The sequence below is a fragment of the Muntiacus reevesi genome, chromosome 1, assembly GCF_963930625.1.
Source record: "Muntiacus reevesi chromosome 1, mMunRee1.1, whole genome shotgun sequence".
Lineage (NCBI taxonomy): Eukaryota > Metazoa > Chordata > Mammalia > Artiodactyla > Cervidae > Muntiacus > Muntiacus reevesi.
In genome coordinates this window covers 268,946,667-268,972,958 of record NC_089249.1, presented here as the reverse complement: position 1 = coordinate 268,972,958, position 26,292 = coordinate 268,946,667, and the positions used below count along the sequence as shown (strand labels likewise).

Below are 26,292 nucleotides of genomic sequence, written 5' to 3'. Positions count from 1 at the left end.
GCTTTAGCCCGAGAATCTGTCCACCTTTTTTATAAAACTAATCCTGTGATATGAACTCAGCTTTCTTCCTTCTGCTCTGCCTCAGATCACCATGATTTTTACTCTTTCTCCCCTTTTATTTGTGCATCAGCAAGAGGTGTCCACCTTCCCTTGTGTAAATGATCCCATCACTGTCTGTGCTTAGATTCTTGCTATAAATTATTTTGACTCTTCTACTTTCCACATTTGACATCTTGTTAGCCTCGTCCTTAATAACTCTTTCATAAATTCCCTACTCTGTTTTCTTTCTTTCAATTCTTCCAGACTTGTTTACTTTCTTCCTTCTGACTTCTCACCATTTACTATTTAACCTCTTGCAAAGTAGATTGAGCCACCCCCAGTACTACTTTCTCAGACAAATATTATATTCTTTTTTGGCAGACCACTTTTCTCACTCTGCTCTAGAGGGAGAGCGACTTACCTAATTAGTAAATTTGGGGTAAGTAAGTGGGCCAACTCAGCTTCCTGCCACCCTCCTTCTAGCTGTAGAAGGGCCTGTCCACTGGGAGCCATGTTCTCCTGAACCCCGGCCCAGCACTGGCTTGGCTTGGGCGACGGCCCAGTTTTGTAATTTAGACAGCTAGGCTTGGTTTGGCTTTCACCCTAAGCTACTTCCTTCACCCTGGCTTCAGTCAGTAATAAAGGTTGTATTCAAGCCTCTCATCTAAAATTTTGTGCTACTTCTAAATTTGTTTGGAATGTAGGAGAGGAAGGGTATCTCAATTTTGGGGAATTGCTTAGAAATCTAAGTAAATACAATAATGTGTGCAAGTGAAAAGTTAAAAGTCCTCCTTTCCTGATTTCACTTTCCAGAGGTTTGGTTGCTCTCTCTCTCTTTCTTTCCCCACTTTGTAAGGACACAACAAAAAAGGTGTCCTTGATGAGAAAGCAGTTCCTCACCAAGAATCAGATCTGCTAGTACTTTGGTCTTGGACTTCCAAGTCTCCAGAACTATGAGAAATAAGTGTTGTTTCTGTCACCCAGGTCATGATATTTTGTTACAGCAGCCTGAGCTGACTTATTCTTCCTGATGTTTCTATGCATGTACAAGTGTGTGTATATGTAAGTATCTAAAATGTTTTTACTTAAATATCATATAACAAATGCATATATAGCTATATATTTACATTTCTCTAAAACAGATCTTTTTGTTTCATATATTTCCATATTCTCCATATATATTTATTTATTTGCATACACAGTTGTTTTTTCCCATTGTAACACACTATATGTTTTGTTCTGCACCTTCCTCTTTTCCCTGAACACCCTCTCACGTCAGTAGAGACCTATCTTATTATTTTTAGTGGCTGCATAGCAGTCTGTGGCTTGAATGGTCCTTGAGAAACCATTCTTCAACGGCTGGCCATTTGGCTCATTTCACGTTTTTGCAATTATAAGCAGTGCTGTAGTGAACAAGGTAGGGTTTTAAATTTGTGTAAACTTGTTAGTTTTTCTGTAGGAAAGATTGCTGTAAGTGGACTTGCTGGGTATCTCACAACATTTAATTGACTGATTACAATCAGAGACTCATAGGGCTTGCCTGGTGGCTTAGACAGTAAAGAATCTGCCTGCAATGTGGGAGACCCAGGTTCAATCCCTGGGTAGGGCAGATCCCCTGGAGAAGGGAATGGCAACCCACTCCAGTATTCTTGCCTGGAGAATCCCACGGACGGCGCGGCCTTGCAGGCTGCAGTCTGTGGGGCTGCAAGGAGTTGGATACGACTGAGTGATTAACACTGCAGAGACTCATGGGTTGGGAAGAATTCCGAGAGAACTCAGAGTTCATCACACGCTGCCAGGAAGGATGTTTGCTTTTCACTCTGACTTTGAAAATTTTAGAGAATGAGAAACAATGCTCTTTGTCATGAATGCCTTATAATCTCTTGAAATCGACTGTGAAAGAAAAAGCAATAGTTATGATGCCCTGGCTGAGTGAGTTAGAAGTGAAAGGCTGACGCCTAAGGTTAAATACCTTGGTGAGCCTGGTTTGCATGCCAATCAGGCATCACAAGATACAGGATTATCAGAGTTATGTCAGTTGCAGATACTTGGATCAATTAGCATTCATGTAGTAGGGTGGTTAGTATCTTGCAACAGTAGGTTACTTCACTCAGTTTCTGAGACTACAGGTCTATCCCTTAAGATGGCTCTCAGCTGACCCACTGTCTCTAAGCCTTGCCTCTATCCCTAGGAAGCAGGTGACCCATTGAGAGTCTAGCCAGACTACACGTGAACTTAAATCTGATTCCACACCAACTCCACAGTGCATCATGCCTGAATGAATAGTTGGGCTGCCCTTCACTTTTGTCTCAAGGCTGTTTCCCTTGCAGAGAGGCACATGGCAGCTCCTTTACAAGCTGATCTAAAGAAAAGGAAAAACATGGTGTAATATGACAGAGTTGTGGGATCCTGACCATTTCAGGTAGCCCCCTCTGACGCAGGTAGGATTTGTTTAAAATCTTTGCAACGCTGGGATGACCTCTATGGCAAACTCTGTGCATTATGAACTCGGCTCCCAGAGTGGACACGCGCTTCACTGTCACAGCTTGTACATTTCCCCACTCAGGGTGCACGTGGAAGCATGTCTTCATTAGGAACAAGTGCAGCGTGAGAGGTAAGGACGACCATGTTCAACAGCCAGGAATTTTCACCTAATTGCACATTTGTACAACACTGCAAAAGGGATCAGGCAGCCTGGCTATGTTAGATCATTTCACTGCTCACCAAAGAGATTTGAAATGGACTTTTAATTATTATTGCCGATTTGCTATGGTTATATTCCTTAATATGGACATCTGATTAGGATTAATTTTCTTTAATTGATGGATAGAGCGCTTACACTTGTAGGGTTGCCTTTGTTGCTACATATTGGCATATGAACTGTATTGTGGTCTTGGCATATGCTATGTATTGTGACTTTTTGCTGGACTACAAATTACAGGCACTTCTTATCTGTTTTAGTTTTGAGGTCATTTTTCCTTCCTTCACCTTTGTGTGGTTTTTCAGATGTGTTCATGGAGATAGAGCAGGGCTAAGTGGCTATTAAACTCTTTCCTATATACAGTAAAACTCATTAACATGGACCTCACTGAATTTGGAATTTATGATAATAAGGGCTTGAGTTAAAGTTTACTTTTGGATTGTTTCTGAACTAAAGCTTTGCTGAGCTAATAAATAGTGTACATATAATCACAGGGGGATGGCACTCTTACTTTCAAAAGCAACCTTTCCTAACACGCTAGAGAAAAGGCTTTGCAGAAGAGGCAATAAGGTAGTGTGGAGATGGTCTAGTACAAAGATTGTGTCACATACTAGCTGTGTGACCTTGAACTTACTTAGCTTCTCTGAGAGTCTTTTCCCTCATCTATAAAATGGAGACAGTTATCTAATTTGTGGGGTTGCTGTGAGGGTTAGATTTAATGTAAAGTGCCTGGTGTCCGGTATATGCTTCATAAGTGGCAGATAATTATTACCAATCTAAAATAATTAGTGAACTAATTTCACATACTTCTCATTTTTTTAAGTAATGCAGGGTTCCTTGGCACTAAGGCAGAGTTTTGTTAACCTAATCTGAGATATTGCTTTATTATTCTAATTGATTAAAGGAAAACCCCAGCAGATTGGTGTGATGGTAAAGAACATGAGCTTTGGAGCCAGACAAACTGAGGTGTGAAAGTAATTCTATCACTCATTAGCTGTGTGGCCTTAGGCAAGTTACTTAATATCTCTCAGGTTTTGTTTTCTAATTTGTGAAAATGTGATGGTAATGCCTGCTCCAGGACTTTTGTAAGGACTCGGTGAGATAATGCTTACAAAGTGTTCAGCCAGTGATTTTCATGTAGTAAACTCTCAAATATCAGCTGTTGCTATTATCACGATTTTTTGGACAGTAGTCCTTATGTAGACTTTTCATGAATTCAGACTTCTCTTTTTCAGTTCACTTAATTATTGAACTTCATTTGAGACATAATGTCCATTCTAGATGAAAATTTTAAGTATGTAAGTAAAAAAAGTTATGGAGAAGGAAAATGGCTAAATACATGGGGTGAAAGCAAAAAATAATATTTTTAAAGTGGGGGCATAAGGTCTCAAGTTAGATTCAAATTATGTCATAGGCACTTTTGTGCATAATCTTTGCATTCTTTGTGAAAGGTGTTTTACATTAGACAGAACTAGAACTTTACATATACCCAGTAGAAAGTGTGGACTGGTGATCAGCCATCATGCATTGGTGAGAGAAGCAGTATGTCCTTGTTCAACTTTATTTCCATCTTCTTGCTTTTCCCTTATGTTTCACAGGCTGTGTGGGTGAGAAACGTAAGCAGTATAATGTCCTGCAAGGAGCCTATAATCTATCCTCCCCTTAATGACAGGCTTACACAGTTTGTCAGAATCCATCATCTCAACAGATCAGACTGAATTACTTCAATGACTGGCAAACAGTACCACTTGTGGTGAAATGCAAGCAGCTAGGGGTGTTTGTGTGTGTGTGTGTGTGTGTGTGTGTGTGTGTGTGTGTGTGTGTGTGTGTATTAAGTGCTCTTCAATAGGAGAAATGTATTTTACTGAAAACTCTTTCCATGCTATTTTTGTAGAGGCAAGCAATGTTCATCTTCCTTGGGGAAAATAAAATGATTATTTTTTTGGAGATTCTGAATGATTACAACACAAATTCACAACCTTGAATGAGTTTTAAAAATCAGGTATTTTTGTGCATCATATGCATGCACAATGGAACCTTGTAATAAAAGCTAGAGGAGGTAGAACCAATAATAATCTTGGGGCTGTATACCTTTCACTTTCCAGGGCTGCTCAATTTAAGCAGATACTTTTAGAAAAGGAAAGTCAGTTCATTAAATTGACAACCAATGGTTTAACATATAAAAATTTTCACAATACTAAATTCACAAGTCAGAAAGAAAATCTTTTGTCAGGCCACGTTTTCTAAGTTTGGGCCAGAAAGTGTGATTGTTATAATGTACTCCCTGTTGATTAATTGTATTATTTCAGACATTTACTGGAAGTACCTAATGGTTGGTTGTTAAGGTATGACATTATTTGTCTAGATAGCAACAGGAACAGCAGTAATAACTAATTTTTATTGAATGATTGCTGTATACAGACACTGCTAGAAGGTGGGGATATAGCAGGAAGCAAAAAAAAAAAAGACACAGCCTTATGTTGTTAACAGCAACCTATGAAGTATGTATAGATAAATAAACAAGTTCATGCCGTGCTGTGCTTAGTCATGTTCCGATTCTTTGAGATCCCATGGACTGTAGCCCACCAGGCTCCTCTGTCCATGGGGATTCTCCAAGACAAGAATACTGGAGTGGATTGCCATGCTGTCCTCTAGGGGATCTTCCCAGCCCAGGGATCCAACCAGGGTCTCCTGCATTGCAGGTGGATTCTTTACCAGCTGAGTTACCAGGGAAGCCCAAAGAAGTTAACAGAGTTTATATAATTTGTCCAAATGTGGATAGCTAGTAAGTGGCAGAGCTCAAATTACAGTGTGGCCTTTGTTGTAGCGGTCTAACCTGTGCAGTGACTTAAACAAGCTAGAAGGAACTCCTTGACACAGTGGGGAGCCATTTCAGTCATATCAGCTTTGGACTGCTTATGCATAGACTGTTGAATAAGGCGGAAGTAAACTTGTCTCTTACTATTCTGCTAACCCTCGGTGTGAGCCTCATTCATATGTCTGAAGATTTTTATAAGCATTTGCTTTAAAGGCATTCCTTAGATGTTGCACCCCTAACTTCTACTCACATCCTACAAGCCATACCTAACTACCAAGAAGACTTGAAAATATAATCTTTATGGTCATATACCTCTCAAAATTCAGAGGTTCTATTAATAAAGGGGAAAAAGGGAGAATGGATATTACAGGACAAATTGACAGTCTCTGTATCATATGATAATTGAGATCATTGTTTCAGAGTTGGACAAGTGACCAATGATCTCATGACTTTGCATCCATTTTCCATTTCTTTCCAAGTAGTTTATCAAGGTTGTATGTATGTATATATATATACTGTGCATGATATATTTAAATATTCAAAATACGTGAGATATCATGAATATTACATGATTCTACAGTGGCACTTGGTCATCTATAGGTATTAATTCAAAATTTTGCAATCGAACAAGGTCAGTTGCTTTGATTTTTGGCAGAAAGCCTTGCAAAACCCTCAGAATTTGTCTTGCTTGCATTCTTACCCTCACAAAGATCCCACACAGAGGTCTATGTTGTAAGAGTTGTATTTGTAGAGAAATGGCCTTATAGAAATAAAATTACCTTAAACTTTTGAGTGAGGCAGGTATTTCATACATATATCATAAACAACTCTGACCCAGAACTTCAAGCTTTCCTAAAATTCCTGGTCTCTTCTGATAAACTCTAGATATTTACTATAGAAAAATCAACTAGTGAGTATTTATTCAGCATATACTTTGTTTAGCAGTTGCGTGAGATGCACCCACAGACTTTTTTTTTTTTTTTTTTTTTGCACCCACAGACTTTTATCCAGGTATCTCCGGGGGCTACAGGTAGTGGGAGGAGATGATAATAGGTTAGGCCTTCAGCGCATACACAGATCTTCTTATTTGTTACCTGGGTGCTGCCCTACCAGCTGCCCTCACCCCTCTCTCAAACCTCATGCAGTTTCTGATGAGCTCAGCTCTCCGTGTGGAGCTGCCTGGAAATGCTGTGTCTTGCACACAGATAGTCCTCACCGGTCCCTTTCTCCTGAGTCCAGCTCTTTAGATCCTGTTTCACTAGTGGCTAGATGAGGCAGAAGGAAAAAAGAAAGGGAAAATTTAAGTTAGAGCTGGTCTAATTATTCTGGCCTGGGTGTTATCTAGGTGGATGGAGGTGGTAGTTGGGGAGCACATCTGAAGTGACCTGTTTGGCCTCATTGTCCGCATGGAAGTAGAGAGAAGCAGTCCAGAGTGAGAATCCTAAAAGGTAACTGCAAAGAAACCACAGAAGCCTGCAGGTTAGAACTTTGTGTTCTTCTCAACAGAGCAAGAGCTCCACCCCCTGTGAAGCTTAGTTGAACCCAGTAACTTGATTCAGTTACCTGTCTCTTTCTCTCCTTGGCTGTGGGGCTGGGAAGTGGACTGGGGGTAAAGGAGATGGGAGCAGAGCTTTGTTCTCCTGTTAGAAGGTCAGCATCAAGTACTCTGGAGGCTCCATCACAACTCTTAAGCACGGCCTTTATCCCAGTTCTCAAAGACTAACAGTCTGGGAAGCTAATGTATATGAAACATATAGTGAAAACCAAGCACTTAAACTGTGTGATATTGATCATTCCAGAGGAATCCAGATAAGGGATAAGTCAATGTGGATTTGTTTCTTGGGGAAGGCTTCTTAGATCATGCTACTAGTGAGAGGATGAAAGGAGCTAATTAAGAAGGAAGAAAAGAAGGGGTGAACAAAGACTCAGAATGAGCTTAGAGGTCAGTAGACTTGTATATCTGAAGCACAGACTTCATGTTGGAGACTAGGAAATGAAGTGAAATAGGAAAGTGGAATACTTCGAAAATCAGGCAGGGGTAATCATGTAAGTTTGTTTTTTTTCTTTCCCTTTCTTTTTTAAAACTGTCAACCTCATTTTTAATGGAATGAAGTGAAGATAAATTGGCAAGTGACAAATGAATGAATAAAAGATAAATATTGTAAAAACATTTTAGTGTTAGAATTTGTCTAGGCTAGGAAAAGGGGGTTCCTATGCAGGACCTCAGTAACACAGGTTGCCAGGAAGCAGGAGGAAGTGAGGACGAGGTGTGTGAGGGTCTGCGAGCCTGGCTTCACTAGGGTTAGCTAGCAGTTCAGTCCTCAGAGGCCAGGAGGATGTGATGGTCTTGGGATGGTTTCAGGGAAGGTTCTAGATCTGAGGAAAGCCAATTCAGCAGGAGATCTGGGCAACTAGAGGGTAGATAGCAGGTGAGATAACAGAGTCAGGAATGGTGGTATCATGGCAGTGGGCAGTCTATTCACAGCTGAATCCCAGCCAGCAACTGGAGTCCTACAGTAGAATCTGGGGAAAGTTGTATCAGGGTCTTCATTAAGGAGATTTTGAGTTCTGGGAAGGGCACAAAGCCTTGTTGGAAATAGGAAAGCTAGTGCAGAAGCAGTTCTGAAGGTTGGGCCAGTGTGTCGGGTTGGCAGGGAAGCCAAAGGAGAAATGATGATGAAGCAGTTTAGCGGGGACTCAGTGCAGTTCAGTGCTTTTGTGGCCACAGAGGCCTGAGTTGCTTCTCTTTTGCCTACCTGTTGAGGGGCTGAAGGTCATAGCTATGCTAAACCTCTTTTTTTAAAAAAAACTTTTTATTTTGTATTAGAGTATAGCTGATTAACAGTGTTGTGACAGTTTCAGGTGAACACCGAAGGGGCTCAGCCATGCATGTACCTGTGTCCAGGCTCCTCCAAACTCCCTCCTATCCAGGCTGCCACATGACACTGAGCAGCGTTCCCTGTGCTCGAAAGTAGGTCTTTATTGGTCACCCATTTCAAATATGACGCTAAACCTCTTAGGTGGAGATTTCAGGGCCTTAACTCAGGGATCTTGTGATAAATGGCTGACATGGAGGCCCAGTGGAAGTAGCATCACTCAGAACGATTTGAGCCTGCAGCAGAGGAGACAGAGGCACAGCCAGGAGGCTGTCATGGTCCAGGCAGAGGAGAACAAGCCTATCAACACAGGGGAATTTTAGTAGCAATTCAGAAGAAAAGGGATCTGCAAGAGACATTTCAGATTAAGAAGTAACAGGCTTCAGTGACAAGTTTGATGTAACAGAGAAGGAAGGACCTGAAATGACTCTTGGTGGATTTTAAATGCTTATGTAGTATGACATTTTTGTGCATGAGCTGAAGTGTGTTTTAAACACATGTGCAATTACTTTTGGCCAATTTTTAGAAACCAAAATAAATAAAATAGTTAACAAATTGCGTGTGTTAAGGCTAAGCTTACTTGTGTGTTGGTCAGCTTTCTATCCCACTAAAGTGGGACATTTCAGAGCAACAGTCGCACTTGAGCATGTAAATGAGTGAGAACATTTCTTGCAAAGATGTCTTTCTTTTCGGGTGTAAGATTGTGTTGCTTATATACACGGGCATGGTTATGATTGAGAAGCCTAAGGCGGGACCTACCTGCATCCTCCCAGGCTGTTCTCACCCGGCCTCTGCCGTAGAACTGATGCTTGATGTGTCCATGCGTTCTGCTTCCACCTACCTGGTCAGTTCAGAGCTTTGCTGAAGAAAGTGTGTTGCTGCCTGCCCGCACTGCTTCACAGCCGGCTTCTCTTTGTGTAGCTGTTGTGTCCCAGCCAGACACTTTGGTGCTTCCCATGGGACACAGATGGGAACGCACTGTTCACGGAGGGGTAGGGCTCCGAACCTCAGGAGAGGTTTTATTGCCGTTTATCAAGGCAGAGAAAAACATGCAGAATCTTTACCTGGGTAGGGAATCTTTGTTTTCAAAATGCACAAATATGTGGTATTTCTGATTTTATTAGGCTTGGATCTGCACCTGGGGGTGGCATGGATTTCAAAGTCATTATTTAAGGTAAGGAAATAAAACTTTAAACAACATTATCACCCTGAAAGATCCTGGCTGTGTTTTTGAAATGTTGAACTAAGTAATTTCAGCAATCAGCAAAAGACCAACCATTGTACTTCTGAAAAGTTGTTCTTTGAAAGGCTTAGATTAATAATTTGTTTCTGTTTTGTTCACAGGTGTACTGTCTGTAGGGTGGAGGTGGACCAAAGACCTGTTTCACCAGATACCGGCTTTAAATCACCTTTCATATTTTCTTGTCGGAAAGACAACTGTTGGAGAGTCTTCTTGTTATCATCAGCAAAAAAATGGAAACAGATCAAGACATTAAGAATGCCACAGTGGCCAGCAGTTAATGATGCCAGAGTAATGCAAGCTTTGGCAAAAGAATTTTTCAAGACGGTGTGCCTCACCAGCCAGGAATCAGGAAAGGCTGAGCTATCCTTTTTGTCTCAGCTGTTCCTTAAATCAGTGCAGCCCCTCCAGATTAAAGTGAACTGAAACATTCACTGCTTTTTCAACTTAACTGAGTGTTTACTATGTGTGAATCACTGTACAGAATAGGGGATGGAAAATGAGGCAGGCAAATAAGATGTGGTCCCTGCCTTGAATGTGTTTACAATTAGTTTCAAGACACAGTTTTTTGGGGGGTTGTTTTCTGCTCCTAAGGATGTCCCTAAAATAGGAAGCAATACTGGAATGGTAGCCTTTCCCTTCTCCAGGGGATCTTCCCAAGCCAGGAATCAAACCCAGGTCTCCCACCTTGCAGATTCTTTACCAGCTGAGCCACAAGGGAAGCCCTAAATTTCTTTAATACCAAACAAAACTCTTACTGTGGGTAACTCAGGGCATCTTAATTCCATTTTTTTTTTTTTTTGGTCTTCTGATAGTTAGGACCCAATTTATTGACTTAATATACATTCATTAGACTTTAGAAGTATTAATACATTATAGTTGGAGTAAATTCGAATGAATCCCTTGCCCCCCTTAGGTGTAGATTGTATATTGGAGAAATGTATTGTGCTCGTACATTTCTTGGGGAGCTGAGAGGTGAATTATACCTGTTGTCTCTATAGGCCTCTGCCTCCCATGCCCTCAGGGCCTGCCATTCTGAGTGCGTTATTAGCATACAGAAAGGAAAGGTTTGGCTCAAGCTTGTGGGTGCCTCTCATGGACCCAGGAGAGGGCAAGGAATGTGCCAAACAGACCCAAGCAAAGGCTCTGTATAAGAATTTGGCTATTTCAGTTTTCATTGCATTGTTGTCTGTATTCCATAAGTTGGATGACTATATAATTTTTCCAAAAAGTTATTTCTGACCTGGGAATAAGTCATGATTTTTCCAGTGTTAAGATGCTAATATGACTGTAGACACATAGTGTCTGTGACACATTTTAGCGTGTATGAGCCAGCAATAGACATGTCTTTGTCTTGAGTAACGTCCACATCTGAATTGAAAATGTGCCAGCTTTTTTTTTCTTCAGCATCATCAACAGACTTCTTAATTAAGCTGCCAATACGTGCCATCAATAGCATTGTGCGCTGTGTGTCAAATGAACTGTGTAAGTGCTGTGTCTCTCTATTTAATAAACAATGTTGCTCCCTGTAAAATGGATTTAAAGTGTTCTTTTAATGGAGCATTCTATCACTCCCTAAAAAATTTGATGAGAATTCTCAAGTCATTCTTCTTTATTTAATTTCTAAAACCTTTTATTTGGTTCCTCAGTAAGGAATAAACCTAATCTGACCAATGACTTTAATCATATGATTCATCCTTAATACAATGCCTTGTCGCACCCCTGAACTCCTGATGGTGATATTGGATATTTGATGTGTCACTTTCAGTTTGTGTAAGCTAACTTCCAGGAAGTCTGAGTTGTGAACTTGTATGGTACTAGACTGTAGATGTTTATTTACTGTTCTGGGAGATCTTCTCGAGGGACCAAGAACAGGGCCTGGTGCATAGATACATGTTCAGTGAATATATGGTGATCACGGCATGTAACGTAGGTTTTTTTTCACCTGTGACTTGTGAAGCTCTGTAAAGGACAGCGGGGTCTTGCTAACAGAGGATGCACCTCTGTTGGTTTGTAGTTTATAGTCAGTGTCCTTAGGATGAGTCCAAACCCGCTGGATGCTTTGTTTACCGTCTAGTCCACTGGTCTCTTAACTGGTGTCTAGGGCTCACCAGTCCAGGTACCGACCTCCTCTCTGCGTCCCCTGACCCTCGCCCCAGTCTGCACTGGGCGAGTGGGGGTGGGCAGGGCTGTTTTGCTTCTCATCCTCTGACTTGTCCACCAATGGAAGAGCAATCCCTCTATTCACTGGGGCCTCATGATGTGCCAGGTGCGGAGTTCAGTGCTTTTCACATATCCTCTTACGTAATTATCTCATTTAAATACACAGCAACCACTTGAAGTGGGCATTATCCATTGCAGAGACATGTATCTTAAGTCATGGGATCTAACTCCAGATTTCTTAGATTCCAGAGCCTGAACTATTAACCCCTACCCTCTGCTGCATCCCAGGGGAAACTCCCACTGCCTGGGCATTGTGGGGGGGGGGGCACTTCAAATCTGGTTATAGTTTAGATTCATTGCATTTAGTATTCCTCAACAGCAAACTGTCTAACAGACAAAACCCAGCGAATCACTGTTTGGAGAATGGGGGAGGGCAGAGCAACTGGCAGAAAGCAAAGTTGGAAACAAACCAGTTTGAGTCAAACCTTTAGCCTTTACCTCATAATCCTTTTTCCTTGGTAAACTTTCTTTTCTTGTTTTTTTTTTTTTAACATAGCCTGACATCGTGTGATAAATCAAAGCCTGACGTAATTGACCCAGAATTGATCCCCAAAGTCTTTTGGGGGAGCATGGTTTAAGTCTGGTTGTTGATGCTGAGAAATAATTGCCACCCTAGAAAGGTAATTACATATGCCATTGTTTATACACATAATAGGCTCCGAATGCACGTTCTGTGCAGAGGGGAAGAGAACCCTGCTTGCACATTAGGGGTATGCGCTCTGTATTGTGACAGAATGCCACAAATAGCATTTGAACTGCTGCCGATTACTGTTGATTTCCCCGATGTGTGTGTGGGTGTGTGAGAGAGAGGGAGGGAGAGTTCAGGAGTGAGGAAGGGGACTGTTGGTTGAGCTGAAATGACAGTGATTTGCTTTTCCTTAATTTTTTTACTTTACCACAACATCTTCTGGATCTGATTCATTTAGCTTGGTCTGCTTAAAAGGACTTTCCTTCCTGCTTGGCATATGCTTATTAATGAGTTCTCATATTTCTTTTCATCAAGGGCTGTTTACTTTGTGGAAATACAAAGTGAGAGTCTTTCTCCGCAACATCCTCCTAAATGCCCTGGTTTTGACCACCGCTTTAAGTACACCAAGCGGTCAGCTAAAATAGTAGCCAGTGCCTTTCCTCTCACTGTGCTTTCTGGTAAAACATAAATGGGACTTAAACCACAAATGACCAATTAAAGTACTTCATGCCTTTCCCTTTAGCCATGAGACAGTAGTTATCCGAAGTAAATACAACAAACAGGCTATTTTGTGGTATCTAAGCCTAGGCGATATACATACTTTTTAAAATCCAAGCCTGAAAACGTGAAATGTGCCTTTTTGTAGTGCTGCACAATGAGAGAAATACATATATATTCCAGTATGGACCTGGGCATTATTTGAAGCTGAAGCGATTCATCCTGGGCCATTCTCTGCCAGAGTGACCAGCAAATTGCATGACCTGCTTGTTAGGGCTTGACAACAGTGTTTGTGCCTCTCAAAGGCCTCCGCAGCGCTGGGCAGCAGTGGAATGTCAGAATGAACACACTCCACACACAGATGTGCGACCATAATAGCCCGTAAGGAGATGCATGTGGCAGGGAGCGCGGGCTGGGGGCGGGCCGTGGAGGGGTGTGCGGCGTGAGTCTGTGGGTGGGGGGCCGGGGGAGGGGGAGGCCAGCAGTTAGCAGTAGGGACGTGGCCCCACTGACCACATTTAATCAGCCCTCTGTAAACAATCCAACGTTTTCATTGTTCTCTAAAAACTAATAAAGAGAAACAAGCACTTTTCATTCATCTTGAAGTAATTTTCTGTCAGGTTGGAGCCCCTTGCGGCCTCCAGCTTGTGCAGTGCTAGCTGTGTGATACAACAACTATTGCAATTTATTTTACAAACTCTGGTCATTCACATGTCAGTTAGTGTTCACCAAGCCGGCATCTGAAATTGTGCAGTTAACGAGTTTTACAACATTTCTATCAAGAGAAACTGTTTAGCATAACTGACTCTTAAGGAGTTATTATACCTCTAAAAATCCATTTTAAGGGGCATTATTTAAATAAAATAGAAAAACGGTTCACTGCCTTTTAAAGGGGCTACAAAAAAAAGTCCATCAGCTCCAGTGCAGTAATCCTCAGCTTAAAGCACTCTTGAGAGCACTTCTGGGAATTGTCAGCATAATGAAATGTTTTGTGAAATGTCCAGATAGATTCCTCTACTCAACAATTTTACGGCACCATATTTATTTTCCTTCCAGTTTTTAAAGAAGTAAATTACTTTTTGAGAGGATGACTCTATGTTGTATAGATTAACTGAGCACATTATTACCCAGGTTGTAGCAAAAGAGATGGTTCCGTTTGCAGTGTCATCTGTATGCATCTGCAGACAGGGGCAAAGAAGGAAAAAAGCAGCTTTCCCCCTCTTAGTGCTTTTATCTCCAATAGAGTTAATAGAGTTTTGCATTTTCCCCATGCCACATTTTTTTCCAGACTTTTAAACAACTTTGGCATGTGGTGGCATCTGCAATTGCATTCTTTAAACTTTACAAAATAGACTTTTCTTATCCTAAATAAGTGCAGGAAAACCCATACCCATGGACACTGGCATGTGTATAATGATACATATCATTTGGCCCACTTCAATAGGAGATGCTTGAACATTTTGCTTAAAGGATAGAGTCCTCACATTCACTGAGACAGCCGATGACCCCCAAACCAATTAATAGCTAGAATCCATAATGGAGCACTAGATGGCTTAGCAGCAAGTTCATTTAGTGTATTATATTACCTACTGGGAGTAGGAGCCACCACTTGTAATGTCAATGGCTTAATAGTCCCTTCTAGGATGACCAAGACCAGCAGAAAAATTATGTTCTGCTGTGACAAGAGATATTTCATATCTTCAGGAGGTGTATCTATAACATGGCACATTTTCATTTTGCCACAAACGGTCCCCTAATTCCTTAGACTGATGTTTGTGCACACGACTTTAATTTTCTGAGAGAGAGAGGCAGGTGTTCTTTGCCTGTTAGCTGTATCTGCCCATAAGAAGCACACTAACATCCATGAACCAAATACAATTTGACATAATTTATGCCTTTATTACCTCCTACAGAATGATATTATTTCATGCTGGCACATTAATGTTTCCAGCATGTTACTGTTATTCCTGGAAATTTTACCTTCTGAAGTTCAAATATCAAGGGATGAGTTTAAAAATTTTCTTAGTGCCTTAGATTTGGGGAAAATGCAACTTATTGCAAATGCAACTTTTAAAACTTCTTTTTTGATATTTGGTGGCACTGCATAGATGATGTTCTGATAATGGGCAAAAATCATATCTGAAAACTCTCACCTTTTCTTGGCCAAATAGCTTATTTTTATCCTGTTTCCATTTTTGCAAACAATATTTCATCAGCTTTGCAGCTAGTTGTTCCCCTACTAGGGGAACAAATAGGAGTTGTTGATCAAAAACTGTTTAAGTGATTGCAACTTGAATCTACTTGGTGAAATACTGAGATGTGTCTTAATATTCAGAATCAGGGCAGAGGGAGTGTGTAAATTTCTCACTGCTGCCATCACACATTGCCACAAGGAAAACAGCACAAATTTATTATCTTGCGGTTCAATAGGTCATCGGTCTCCTTGGGCTAAAATCACTTGCTGACAGAGCTGCATTCCTTCTGGAGTCTCTAGGGGGGACTCTCTGTCTTTGCCTTTCCTAGATTCCAGAGACGGCCTGCCTTCCTTGGCTTGTGGCCCCTTCCTCCGGTTTTTTAAGACTAGCAATGCTGAGTCGAATTCTTCTCACGTTGCATCTGTTTAATCCCATTCCATTGTCACATCTCTCTCTCTTTCACCGCAGTCAGAAAAATGTCCTCCTCTTCCTTTGAGGACTCATGTGATTAGATTGGACCCCCTTGGGTAATCCAGAATGGATGCTCTTCCTACCTCAAGACCCATACCCTAGGTGGCATCTGCCATGTCTCTTCTGTCACACAGGTCTCATATTCACAGGTTCTGGAGACAAGGACCTAGAAATTCTTGAAGAGGGAGCAGACCAGTTGTCTGCTTACCACTTGAAGTTTCAGAATTCTTTCTTATATTAATATTTGAAAGATTAATAGCAATCACCAGCCTGGTAGCCTCTAAGCTCTAAAAAATCATGCACAAAAATAGTTTAATGTTTTTGACTATGCACCTCAATATATACACATTTCCTTCTAAACTACAATAGTATCTATATTAATAGTGTATATACTAGTAGTAAATCTTCCATTTCTTTTTAATATATCTATAGAGATAAATAAAAGCAGATCCTCTAATGGTTTCTTTGTACTCCAGCACATCAATTTGTGTGCCCCTTACACATAACACTTAATTTTGGAAAAGAAGGGAAAAGGATGAAGTTTGGATTAGCTTGCGAAAATGTAGTTCTTGACTCTTTCAGACATGTAAGGCTTCAATGTAAGAAAGAGACTGTAGAGACCTTTCTGGTAGTCTCTGATGATGTTTCAAAGTGAGGGAAAAAAGTTATTTGTTTTGCTTACATGCCCAAAACTGTCCTGAAAGTTGAGAGACGCACGTTATAGAATTATGAGACAAATGCCATCTTATAAAAGACTAGAAAGAGGTTATTTACCAGAAATCTCCAAAATATGAGTTAGTCACTTGTTTAGAAAAAGGCCAGATCTCATCAGAAGAGCTACTCATGTCAGTGCACTTGAGAATCTCAAGAAGCCAATTATTCAGTGACTGTTCTGAACACCCTTAGCAAGGTCTGTTTGAAAGTGGGCCGGGGGGGGGGGGGGAAGGGTGATTCTGTTAAGTTCACTTTAAGTCATATTTTCAACTTTGGAAAATGCCTGTATTACACCATCCACATTTGATCTCCATGGCACATAGGCTTATTTCAGTGTAGGAAAACCAGATATTGTAACACATGCCAATGATATAAGTCCCATTGTGTTATTTTCTGAGATGTTTTCGGAACAGTCAGCCTAGAAAACGGGATATGGCTAAGACATGCTGACACACCTCTGAAATCAAAAAGAGCTTCTGCTGGCCAAAGAAGGTAGGTTGCCACAAAAACGTACATCATTTAGGAAACAAGTCAGTGAGTGCTTGCCAAGTGCCGTAAGTGTCCTGGAGGCAGGCTGGGCAGTGTATTCTTATTTGATTTGCCCCAGGCCACTTCCGTTCTCTTCCTGAAAGATGGACAGGTAGTCTCCTTAAATCCTTCGCTGTTAGTTTCCATCAATGGTCTCAAAGTGTAACTGCTCACGTATCAATGATTACTGTACAAAGAAGTTAACCACTACAGCTAAATTTCCCCCACTGAAACCCAATCCAGGGATTAGCAACAATAGGGAATCTGTTTTATTTGCATTTAATTTGTACCTTCACACTATTATCGCCAATGTTTTAGTTTCAGGAAATGTGGTCTCAGGCTATTATAACCACATTTCATGCTGCTGTTGCACTGTTATTTGATCTGTATAGTTGAAAATGACTTACTGAAAAAATAAAGCTAGCATACTTTATTTTAATTATACCAGTGCAGTGTCTAAATAAAAAATGTACTTTATATTTAATGTGGAGCACAGATTAACAGTTTTATGGGACATAAAATCTATCTATATCATTTTCTATTTACACATCAGTTATATATCTTTCAGCAAAACAAATGCCTATGGTGTGAAAACGAGGAAGGCAAGCATCGAAGTTACAATCACATGGGCAGTAAATAACATCTTAATTGGCCTGGAATGCCGGAGTTTGATTTTTTTTTTTTCCGCCTGGCTTTTATTTATTGATCTCTATAGCTTATTTATCTTCCCAGTGATTTGGACAAGTCTATCTTCTTTCCTCAATAAACCAATCTATGGTGGCTTTATATTGCAAATCCCATCTGGGGAAATGGTCTAGTGAGGGAAGTGCACTTGCTCCTGGAAAAGCCATTATTTAAAAGCTTTTGTAGAGGTAAGGGTAACTGCTCAGCTTTTACACTTTGTCTTCTGGAAAAAAGAAGGAAAGAAGAAGTGCAGCTATTACAAAGTTGCCACCCAATATATGTTTCGACAATTCTTTTTACTCTCCACTTGTTTGGCAGCGCTAGGAAAACAAAGAAGGATTTAGTGTACACTGGGACATGTCTTCTAAATTTTCCTCTGCATGATTTAGATCCTAGAGAGGGTAGCAAACAGGAATGGATTGTGTATGTCTCATACATCACACGTAAACCCTGGATTTTCTTCTGTATGCATTTCTACAGCTCTGTTCCTAATATCTTTTTTTAAAATAGCACTTTAGGATAAACTACACTTCAAATGACACATTATGCTCCATAGTGCAGTTGAGAACTGGCAAATGTAACCATTCTCAGGAAAGCTGGTTGGCAAAAACTCCACCGCTTTTCCTAGCGTATAGATATCCAAAGCTGAAGCTAACCCTGGAAAACTAGTGATTTTTTTTCCCCCCTCCTAAATCAATGATTCCCTTGTTCATCAAATCAGCACTTCCAGTGTTCGTGGCAATTCTGTTTGGTTGTCTTGATCTCACAGAATATTAGAAGAGTGCTCTGAAAGATTTCCTCTGTTGATAGCTGAGGGAAAAGCAAGTTTACAGATGGCAATGCTATACTTATGCTAGGCAAGTGATGCTTTGCAAAGTGATTCTATAAACATATTCCAAAGAGGAGACTCTGCTATCCCATCATCACCCTAATATAACCTTAACTGCCTTTAAATGAGCTAATGAAAATGTGGGGCAGGTCTTTTAGAGAATGCATTTGCATTTGCCATAATTAGTGGCAGGCAGATCTCACTACATCCAGGGGGAATCTCCAGACAACTGCTTGGGCGACTATTAGTGCTTAATTTCTGAATGTCAAACCCTGCACATCTTAATTTCTAGAGAATAAGCTCAATTGAACTTGCTCCCCAGTTATGCAAAAACTGCTCAGATAAAACCAAGTGGACACCAATGTAATGAATGTGGTTATTAAATTGTTTCAATTGAAAGAACCCTATTCTTACACCATCATAATGGGAACAATTTATCCCCACTGATCGGCCTGTCTCTCTCTTTCTCTCTCTCTCTTTTTCTGAGCTCTCTTTGATCTTGAAGCATATTGCGGTGGTGTGTCCTATTGAAAAGCGAAACTGGGGCAATTTTAATGCTTTTGTACCTTACCAGTGCTCTATTTTTTCGCTGTTTAAAAATAGCTGTTAATTATAAGTGCAGTTTAAATGTCTCAAGTGACCCAGAAATGCAGGTTGGAATGAGACAGATTGTGTGTCTCATATGAAACAGATGTATTTTCACAGAGCATTCTGAATTCAGTCTTCCCTCCGTATCCTCCTCTTGAGTTATTTCAATCAGGTATTGAGCTGGTCTAGTACTGTGCTACGAAATCCCACACATTTGAACAGGGTGAAAGAAAAGAAGATCTATTTTTTGTGCGTGCGTGTGTGTGTGTGTGTGTGTGTGTGTGTGACAAAGAAAAGCCTCTTTTGTAAATCAGTCCCTCCTCTGTGAGTGAATATTGTGAGGCTGGTGTTAGGTCAGGGGACAAGGGCCACTTTCCTGGCCAGGAAGACCACAGGATTTTCTACACCTCCACTCCAACTGTCTCTTGGGTCATGGGCTTTGCATTTAAAGAACACTGCCGGAGTGATAAACAGGGCCTAATTGAGGTCCTTCTTCAGCTTGATTCAATAGTGTGATTCAAGTGTTTGTCACTAAGTCATGTCTGACTGTTTGCGACCCCATAGATTGTAGCCCGCCAGGCTTCTCTGTTCATGGGATTCTCCAGGCAAGAATATTGGAGTGGGCATCCATTGCCTTCTCCAGGGGGTCTTCCTGACCCAGGGATCAAACCCAGGTCTCCTGCATTGCAGGCAGAATCTTTACTCTCTGAGCCACCAGGGAAGCCCCAATTCAAAAGTGCCTAAGGACAAATTAATCTCCTGCTAGACTGCAAGATCGCTGATTCTTCACTGGTTTCAGAAACTTGTGTTTTTAGGTCCTTGTTAACTTGTAACCATCCTGGAGGTGGTTACACTGCTGGTGATGTTTTGGGGACCAAGGCTTTAACAAGTCATGCGTCAACTCAGTCAAATCACATTATTCACTTATTCTGCTATGGCCTGAACAATTCTGGTACTCACCTAATTATATGTGCTTATATACTGCAGGTTCGAAGGTGCTCCTCCTATCTAGTGCCGTTCCAAGAAATGATTTCAAAATTGAATTTAAAACAGAGTGCATTCCAGTGGTTTAATGATCTTTTCCAGGTTTCTTAAGATCTTTGGTAAACATCCCAAAGCCACCTGAATCTGAACATTTGCACCGTGAAGGAATTCGAGACTCGTCGCCCTTCCTCCACTTGAATTCAGATCTGTGGTCCAGTCTCCCTCGCTATCTGGACGAGAGCATGTCTCAGAGAGGGGAGGGCAGTTTATATGCATTGTCTGCCTACCTGCTTATAATTAGAAATGCCCAACAGAGGAGTTCTTCATTGCTATATAGCAATGGCATTGAACAGTTGTGGTGGGGGCTCAGGGACTGGCTTTTTAAGTTCTTTCTAGAAAATGTATAGATAGTTTCATCAAATTCTAAATACAGACACTGATTTGAACATTTTTTTCACAGCTAATTTTTCATCAGTAATTTTAACTTGATTGATTTGATTCTAGTGTAGTCATTCTGATTCTAGTCGCTCTAATTTGTCCAGTAAGATTTCTGTAATTTAGTGTTTATAATCTTATAAGTGACAGTCTACTTGGGTTACTGTTTCATGACAAGCTGATGGTTTGTTTCCAGGAAAAGGAGAAGGTATGGCCTCAGGCAAGTTTAAATGAATCTATAAGATAGAGTTGGAGCTGGAAACAAATTCAGAAAAGATATTCTTTAAATCTGTATCTTATAAAAAGATTCGACTCACTGAGCTACATTTATATTGCTGGAAGAGAATGATAACACATTTAGAGACAATACAAATTATATATTTCTAAGTAGAGTAAGTCTGAAAGTAGAACTGTTGGGAAAGGCATCCTCCTGTGGACCTCATTCATCCTCGTAAGAGCAACCTTGGGCCTGGAAACTTCCTTCCCAAGAGAGATGGAGTCCTCGCAGCCTGTGCTGGACTGGCCGCTTCGTGGGGCACAGCTCTTCCTGTTTCACACTCAGTATGTGCTCCCTTGTTCTGCTTAAGCGTGTGTGCCATGTGGTACCTGGCTAACCTCACCCCTGCGTCTCTCGCCATAGAGGACGGGGCCCTTCGTTCTGCAGCACAAGAGGGCTTCATGCAGGCCAGCAGTGCTATGGCTGCTGATCATGCTCTGCCGTGACCGCTGGCCTTGTGGGGCCAGCGCCAACTACCGAAGCTGATGATGCTCTCTCTCTCCTTTGTGTGAGTCAAGTGTCATTGCTTCCGATGCCCAGCTGTGTTGCATTTTCCTTGGTGACTTAGATACCAAGATACAGTGGGCAGTTGTGTTCTAACTTCTCCTGGTGAAAAGCAACAGATAGTACTTCTCAATAAGAACAAATTACTATATAAGATAGAAGGGCTAGGAAATGTCTTTGATCCCCAGTTTCCAACCAGGCTAATGGTAGAAGTGGAAAAGAGACTGGTGTAAACCTAGGGATATTGATAGCTATTAATTGCGGACATTGAATGAACAGGAGGACTGTGAAATCCAGGTCGGGATAAGAGTCCTCATAGATGGTAGGTGTGGTTAGACTCTGGGTAAAACCTGATTTTGAGAGATCAGCAGGCTGGCATGGGGATGTCCTAGTTGTGAAAGCCAGGTGTTAGAATTATCCATGAAAACAAACAACAGAAATGAAGATCAGAGCAAGCAGCGAGCTGGGAGCCAGGTAGACATTTAAGAAAAAGGGAACCTCTAATTCCAGATGTCCAGATGAGGAAGTGGTCTCAAGCCAGGCAATCACCAGCAGCCCGGTGCCTGGAGAGTGAAAGAGGAATGGCTAAGGAAGCAGGGGCACAGGTATGAAGCTTTGGAAACGGAACGGACTATGATGGATGAGGCAGCTTTCTGACTTCAGGTGCCAGAGACAGGGAGGACCCTTAGTCAGATACACGGGTGGACCAAAGGGGGAGGGAGCTGGATGCTGAGTGGGCCAAGCTGAGACCTGGCTTCTGGAAGGCAAGTGTTGGGAACTGGTGCACCTGCGGCTGCAAGAACTGCCCGCTAGCTTCCTTCTCTGTGCCTTGAGCCCTGTCTCTCTGACGGTTCTTGTCTTCCAACTCCCTCAGAAATGTCCCAGTAATAACCATATAAGGGGCTTTCCAGATGGCCTGGTGGTAAAGAACCCACCTGCCACTGGAGGAGACACAGGAGATGTAGGTTTGATCCTTGGTAGGGACGATTCCCCGGAGAAGGAAATGGCAACCTGTCCAGTATTCTTGCCTGGAAAATCTGGTGACTTAGCGACTGAGCACATTTGCAACCTGATTTAAGCCTTTCTCAGACAGGCCACCTCATACAGAGGCAGGAAGGCTCTACACCCAAATATACGCAAAGGTCAATGGAAATTGTAGGTGATTTTAATTTTCTTTTCATTTGTTATTGGTATTCTGTACAGTGATCCTTCACTACCTCTGTAAGAGTCTAAAATTTAAATTCAAGTTAATTTCTATATAACGTTACATTGTATAAGTTTAAGATGTATAATGTAATTATTTGATAAATGTATATATTGTTAAATGATTAGCACAATGCGTTAACATCCTTCACTTGTTATGATTTTTTTCTTGTGATGAGAATTTTGAAGAGCTATTCTCTTAGCAACTTTCAAATATATAATACAGTATTGTTAACAATAGCTACCATGTTGCATAATATATCCCCAGAAGTTATCTTATAATTGGAAATTTGTACCTTTCTGCCATCTTTACTCAATTTTCCCACCTCCAAACCCACCTGGGGCAACCACCAATCTGTTCTCTGTTTCTATGTATTTGGGTTTTTTAGATTCCACAAATAAGTGAGATCATATAGTATTTGTCTTCCTTGTCTAACTTATTTCATTCAATATAATACCCTAAAGGTCCGTCTGTATTATTACAAATAGCAGGATTTCTTTTTTATGGTTGAATAATATTCCTCTCTGTGTGTAATATTTTCTTTATTCATTCCTCTGTTGATAGACACATTGTTTCCATGTCTTGGTTATTGTAAATAAAACTACAATGAACATGAGGGTGCATATCTCTCTTTGAGACAGTGATTTTATTTCATTTGGATATATAGTGGAATTGCTAGATCATGTGATAATTGGAATTCCCTGGTGGCTCAGATAGTAAAGAATCCTCCTGCAGTGCAGGAGACTCGAGTTTGATCCCTGGGTTGGGAAGATCCCCTGGAGAAGGAAATGGCAACCCACTCCATTATTCTTGCCTGGAGAATCCCAAGGACAGAGGGGCCTGGTGGGCTACAGTCCATGGGGTCTCAAAGAGTTGGGTATGACTGAGTGAATAACACACACATGGTAAGTCTGTTTTTAATCTTTCTAGGAAACTCCATTCTGTATTCTATTTTTTTATTGAAGTATAGTTGATTTAAAATGTTGTGTTAGTTTTTGGCATACAGAAAAGTGGATCAGATATATATGGGCTTCCCAGGTGGCGCTAGTAGTAAATCACTTGCCTGCTAATGCAGGATAGGGAGGAGAAGCAGGTTCAGTCCCTGGATTGGGAAGATCCCCTGGAGAAGAGCATTGCAGCCCACTCCAGTATTCTTGTCTGGAGAATCCTATGGACAGAGAAGCCTGGAGGGCTACAGTCCATAGGGTCGCAAAGAGCTGGACATGACTGAAGCGATTTAGCACATGTGCATGCATATATATATATATATATATATACACACACACACACACACATATATATGTATATAAGTACATATTTATAATATTTTCAACTGTACATTATTATAAGATATTGAATAAAATCCTCTGTGCTATACAGTAAGACCTTGTGTATCTATTTTTTATATAGTAGTTTGTATATGGTAATTTCAAATTCTTAATTTATCCCTTCCATTCTCCCAAACAAACAACCATGTTTGTTTTCTATGTTGGTGAATCAGCTTCTGTTTTGTAAATAAGTTCACTTGCACCATATTTTAGATTCCACATAGAAGTGATGTCATATGATACTGGTCTTTTTCTGACTTACTTCATTTCACATGATAATCTGTAGTTGCAGCCGTGTTGCGGCAAATGGCATTTCGTTATTTTGATGGCTGCATAGTATTCCATTGTGTGTATGTACCACATCTTTTGTCCATTCCTCTGTTAATGAACATTTAGGTTCTTTCCATGTCTTGGCTATTATAAGTAGTGCTGCAGTGAACATTGGGGTGCATCTGTTCATATTCCCACCCAAATATGTGATAATATATGTTGTATGTATCTTATTCACTGAACCATCAGGGAAGTCCTAAAACTGACGTTTTAATTTACATTGGTGTGATCCTTGGGTCTCATTTCTTAACTGGGTCCACACTCAGAGTGACAGTAGCTGGTAAACAATACCCAGAAATGATACCGTCTATTTGTGCTTCTAACTCCTCGGTAGCTATAAGGCTTGAAAATCACATGTGAAGTGCCTAGCCCTGTGCCTGGTTAAATAGTGATTAAAGAAATGGAAGTTAATGATAAGGATCATTGTCATAGTTGTTTTCTTACTATCACTAATAGGTCATGGACACATCACTAGTCCTGTGGGCTGGCAAGTGTTTTTCTTTCCTATATTATCATGCACCAGCATATTGTTTCCCAAGATCCATCCTTCCTTCTGTATTACTGCGACAGCTGTTTCCTTACCTTGTTACCAAGTGCCAGTTTTCATTAGTGGAAGGGAAAGACTTTTTTTTTTTTTTTTTTAATCTTCCCAGGGCTCTGTGGCTGTCTTTGAACTGTCTGGCTATGTGAAAGAACCAAATATTAAGAAATGCTATCCCGGGTGTCAGAAGCCGGAGAGCGGATTTGTAACGATCCCACTCCCCACATGCCCGAGCTCTCCTGGAGCTGGCAGGACTGATAACCAGTTCTTTTTTGGAGGACGGCTGGGCGATGGATCCTTCCTGCTTCCTGTTGCCGAGGCTTCAGTTTGTGTAAGCGCTCTGCAAGCTGCCTGACCACCTTCTCCTCCCCACTGTCCCTTCGTGGTGCGCGCTCAGGGGCTGGGTTCTCTGCCTCCTGTGTTCCTGCCCGCCTGGCCTGGCCTCACCGTGGTGGCTTAGAGACCCAGCCAGGCCCCGCAGCAGCCCATCACTGACCTCCTCCTTCTCCCCACTTGCCTGGCACCTCTCGCCCGTCACTGTCTGGCCGTCTTCTTCCCCAAACTTGCGGTCCTTGACCGCTTGCGTCACCTGCCGTTTCTTAGCAGCCTGCCCACATCCCGGCCTTTCCTGCTGCCCCCACGCCCCCTGTCTCTCCTGATCCTTCCTGTGCTCGCCTCCCGCTTCCTCCAGCCGCACCTCCACCACCTCCCTGTCTGAGCTCTGCACTTGCTGTCCCTGCAATACGCTTCCTCCTCAAAGTCTTGCAGGCCTTTCAGGTGTCCATTCAAATTCTAACTCCCCAGACAGGTTTTTCCTGGACTCCCCTCCCATCCTTTCTCACTCTTCATGCCTTTTCTCCGCTTTATTATTTTCTTCTTTTTCATCCTACTGTTAACTAGCAGATATTCAATTATACTTTCATTTGCTTGCTTCTTGTTTATTATCTATATCCACCCCCCCACACCCTCAGGATCCCTTCCAGAGTATAACCAAGCCCTCTGAGAGCAAGATTTTCTTCTGTGTTTTGTTCACTCGGGCACAGAGCTTAAGATAGGGACTGGAGCGAAGTGGGTGCTCGGTGCATCACCCTTCCCTGTGTGCTGAGTCACTTCAGTCGTGTCTGACTCTGCAACCCCACGGGCTGCAGCCCACCAGGCTCCTCGTCCATGGGATTCTCCAGGCAAGAATACTGGAGTGGGCTGCCATGCCCTCCTCCAGGGGATCTTCCTGACCCAGGGACGGAACCCATGTCTCTTGTGTCTCCTACATTGGCAGGCAGGTTCTTTACCACTAGCGCCACCTGGGAAGCCCTCACCCCACCCTATGGTAATGCAGTTCCATCATTCTTTTTTTTTTTTTTTTTTTTTTTTTTCTTTTATTTAAATTTTACTCAGCCGTTAAAAAGAATTCATTTGAATCAGTTCTAATGAGATGGATGAAACTGGAGCCCATTATACAGAGTGAAGTAAGTCAGAAAGATAAAGAACATTACAGTATACTAACACATATATACGGAATTTAGATAGATGGTGGCGATAACCCTATATGCAAAACAGAAAAAGAGACACAGAAATACAGAACAGACTTTTGAACTCT

The 26,292-nt window shown here is 41.5% G+C and overlaps 1 protein-coding gene across 11 annotated transcripts in view; it reads left to right on the top strand.

Annotated features, from left to right (window-relative positions):
- Positions 1-11,208, top strand: part of LOC136144354 (serine/arginine repetitive matrix protein 3-like) — a 139,158-nt gene extending 127,950 nt beyond the window's left edge. For 8 of the 11 annotated variants that reach the window (XR_010659418.1, XR_010659489.1, XR_010659190.1 and 5 more), the window contains 2 exons: positions 9,559-9,608; positions 9,779-11,208. The gene's annotated coding sequence lies outside the window, so the exon portion shown is untranslated. Of the gene's footprint in view, positions 1-6,903; positions 7,007-8,414; positions 9,175-9,558; positions 9,609-9,778 lie in introns of those variants that run through there. The other 3 variants (XM_065904723.1, XM_065903898.1, XM_065903228.1) reach the window with 3 other exon arrangements.
- The last annotated feature ends 15,084 nt before the right edge of the window (positions 11,209-26,292 follow it).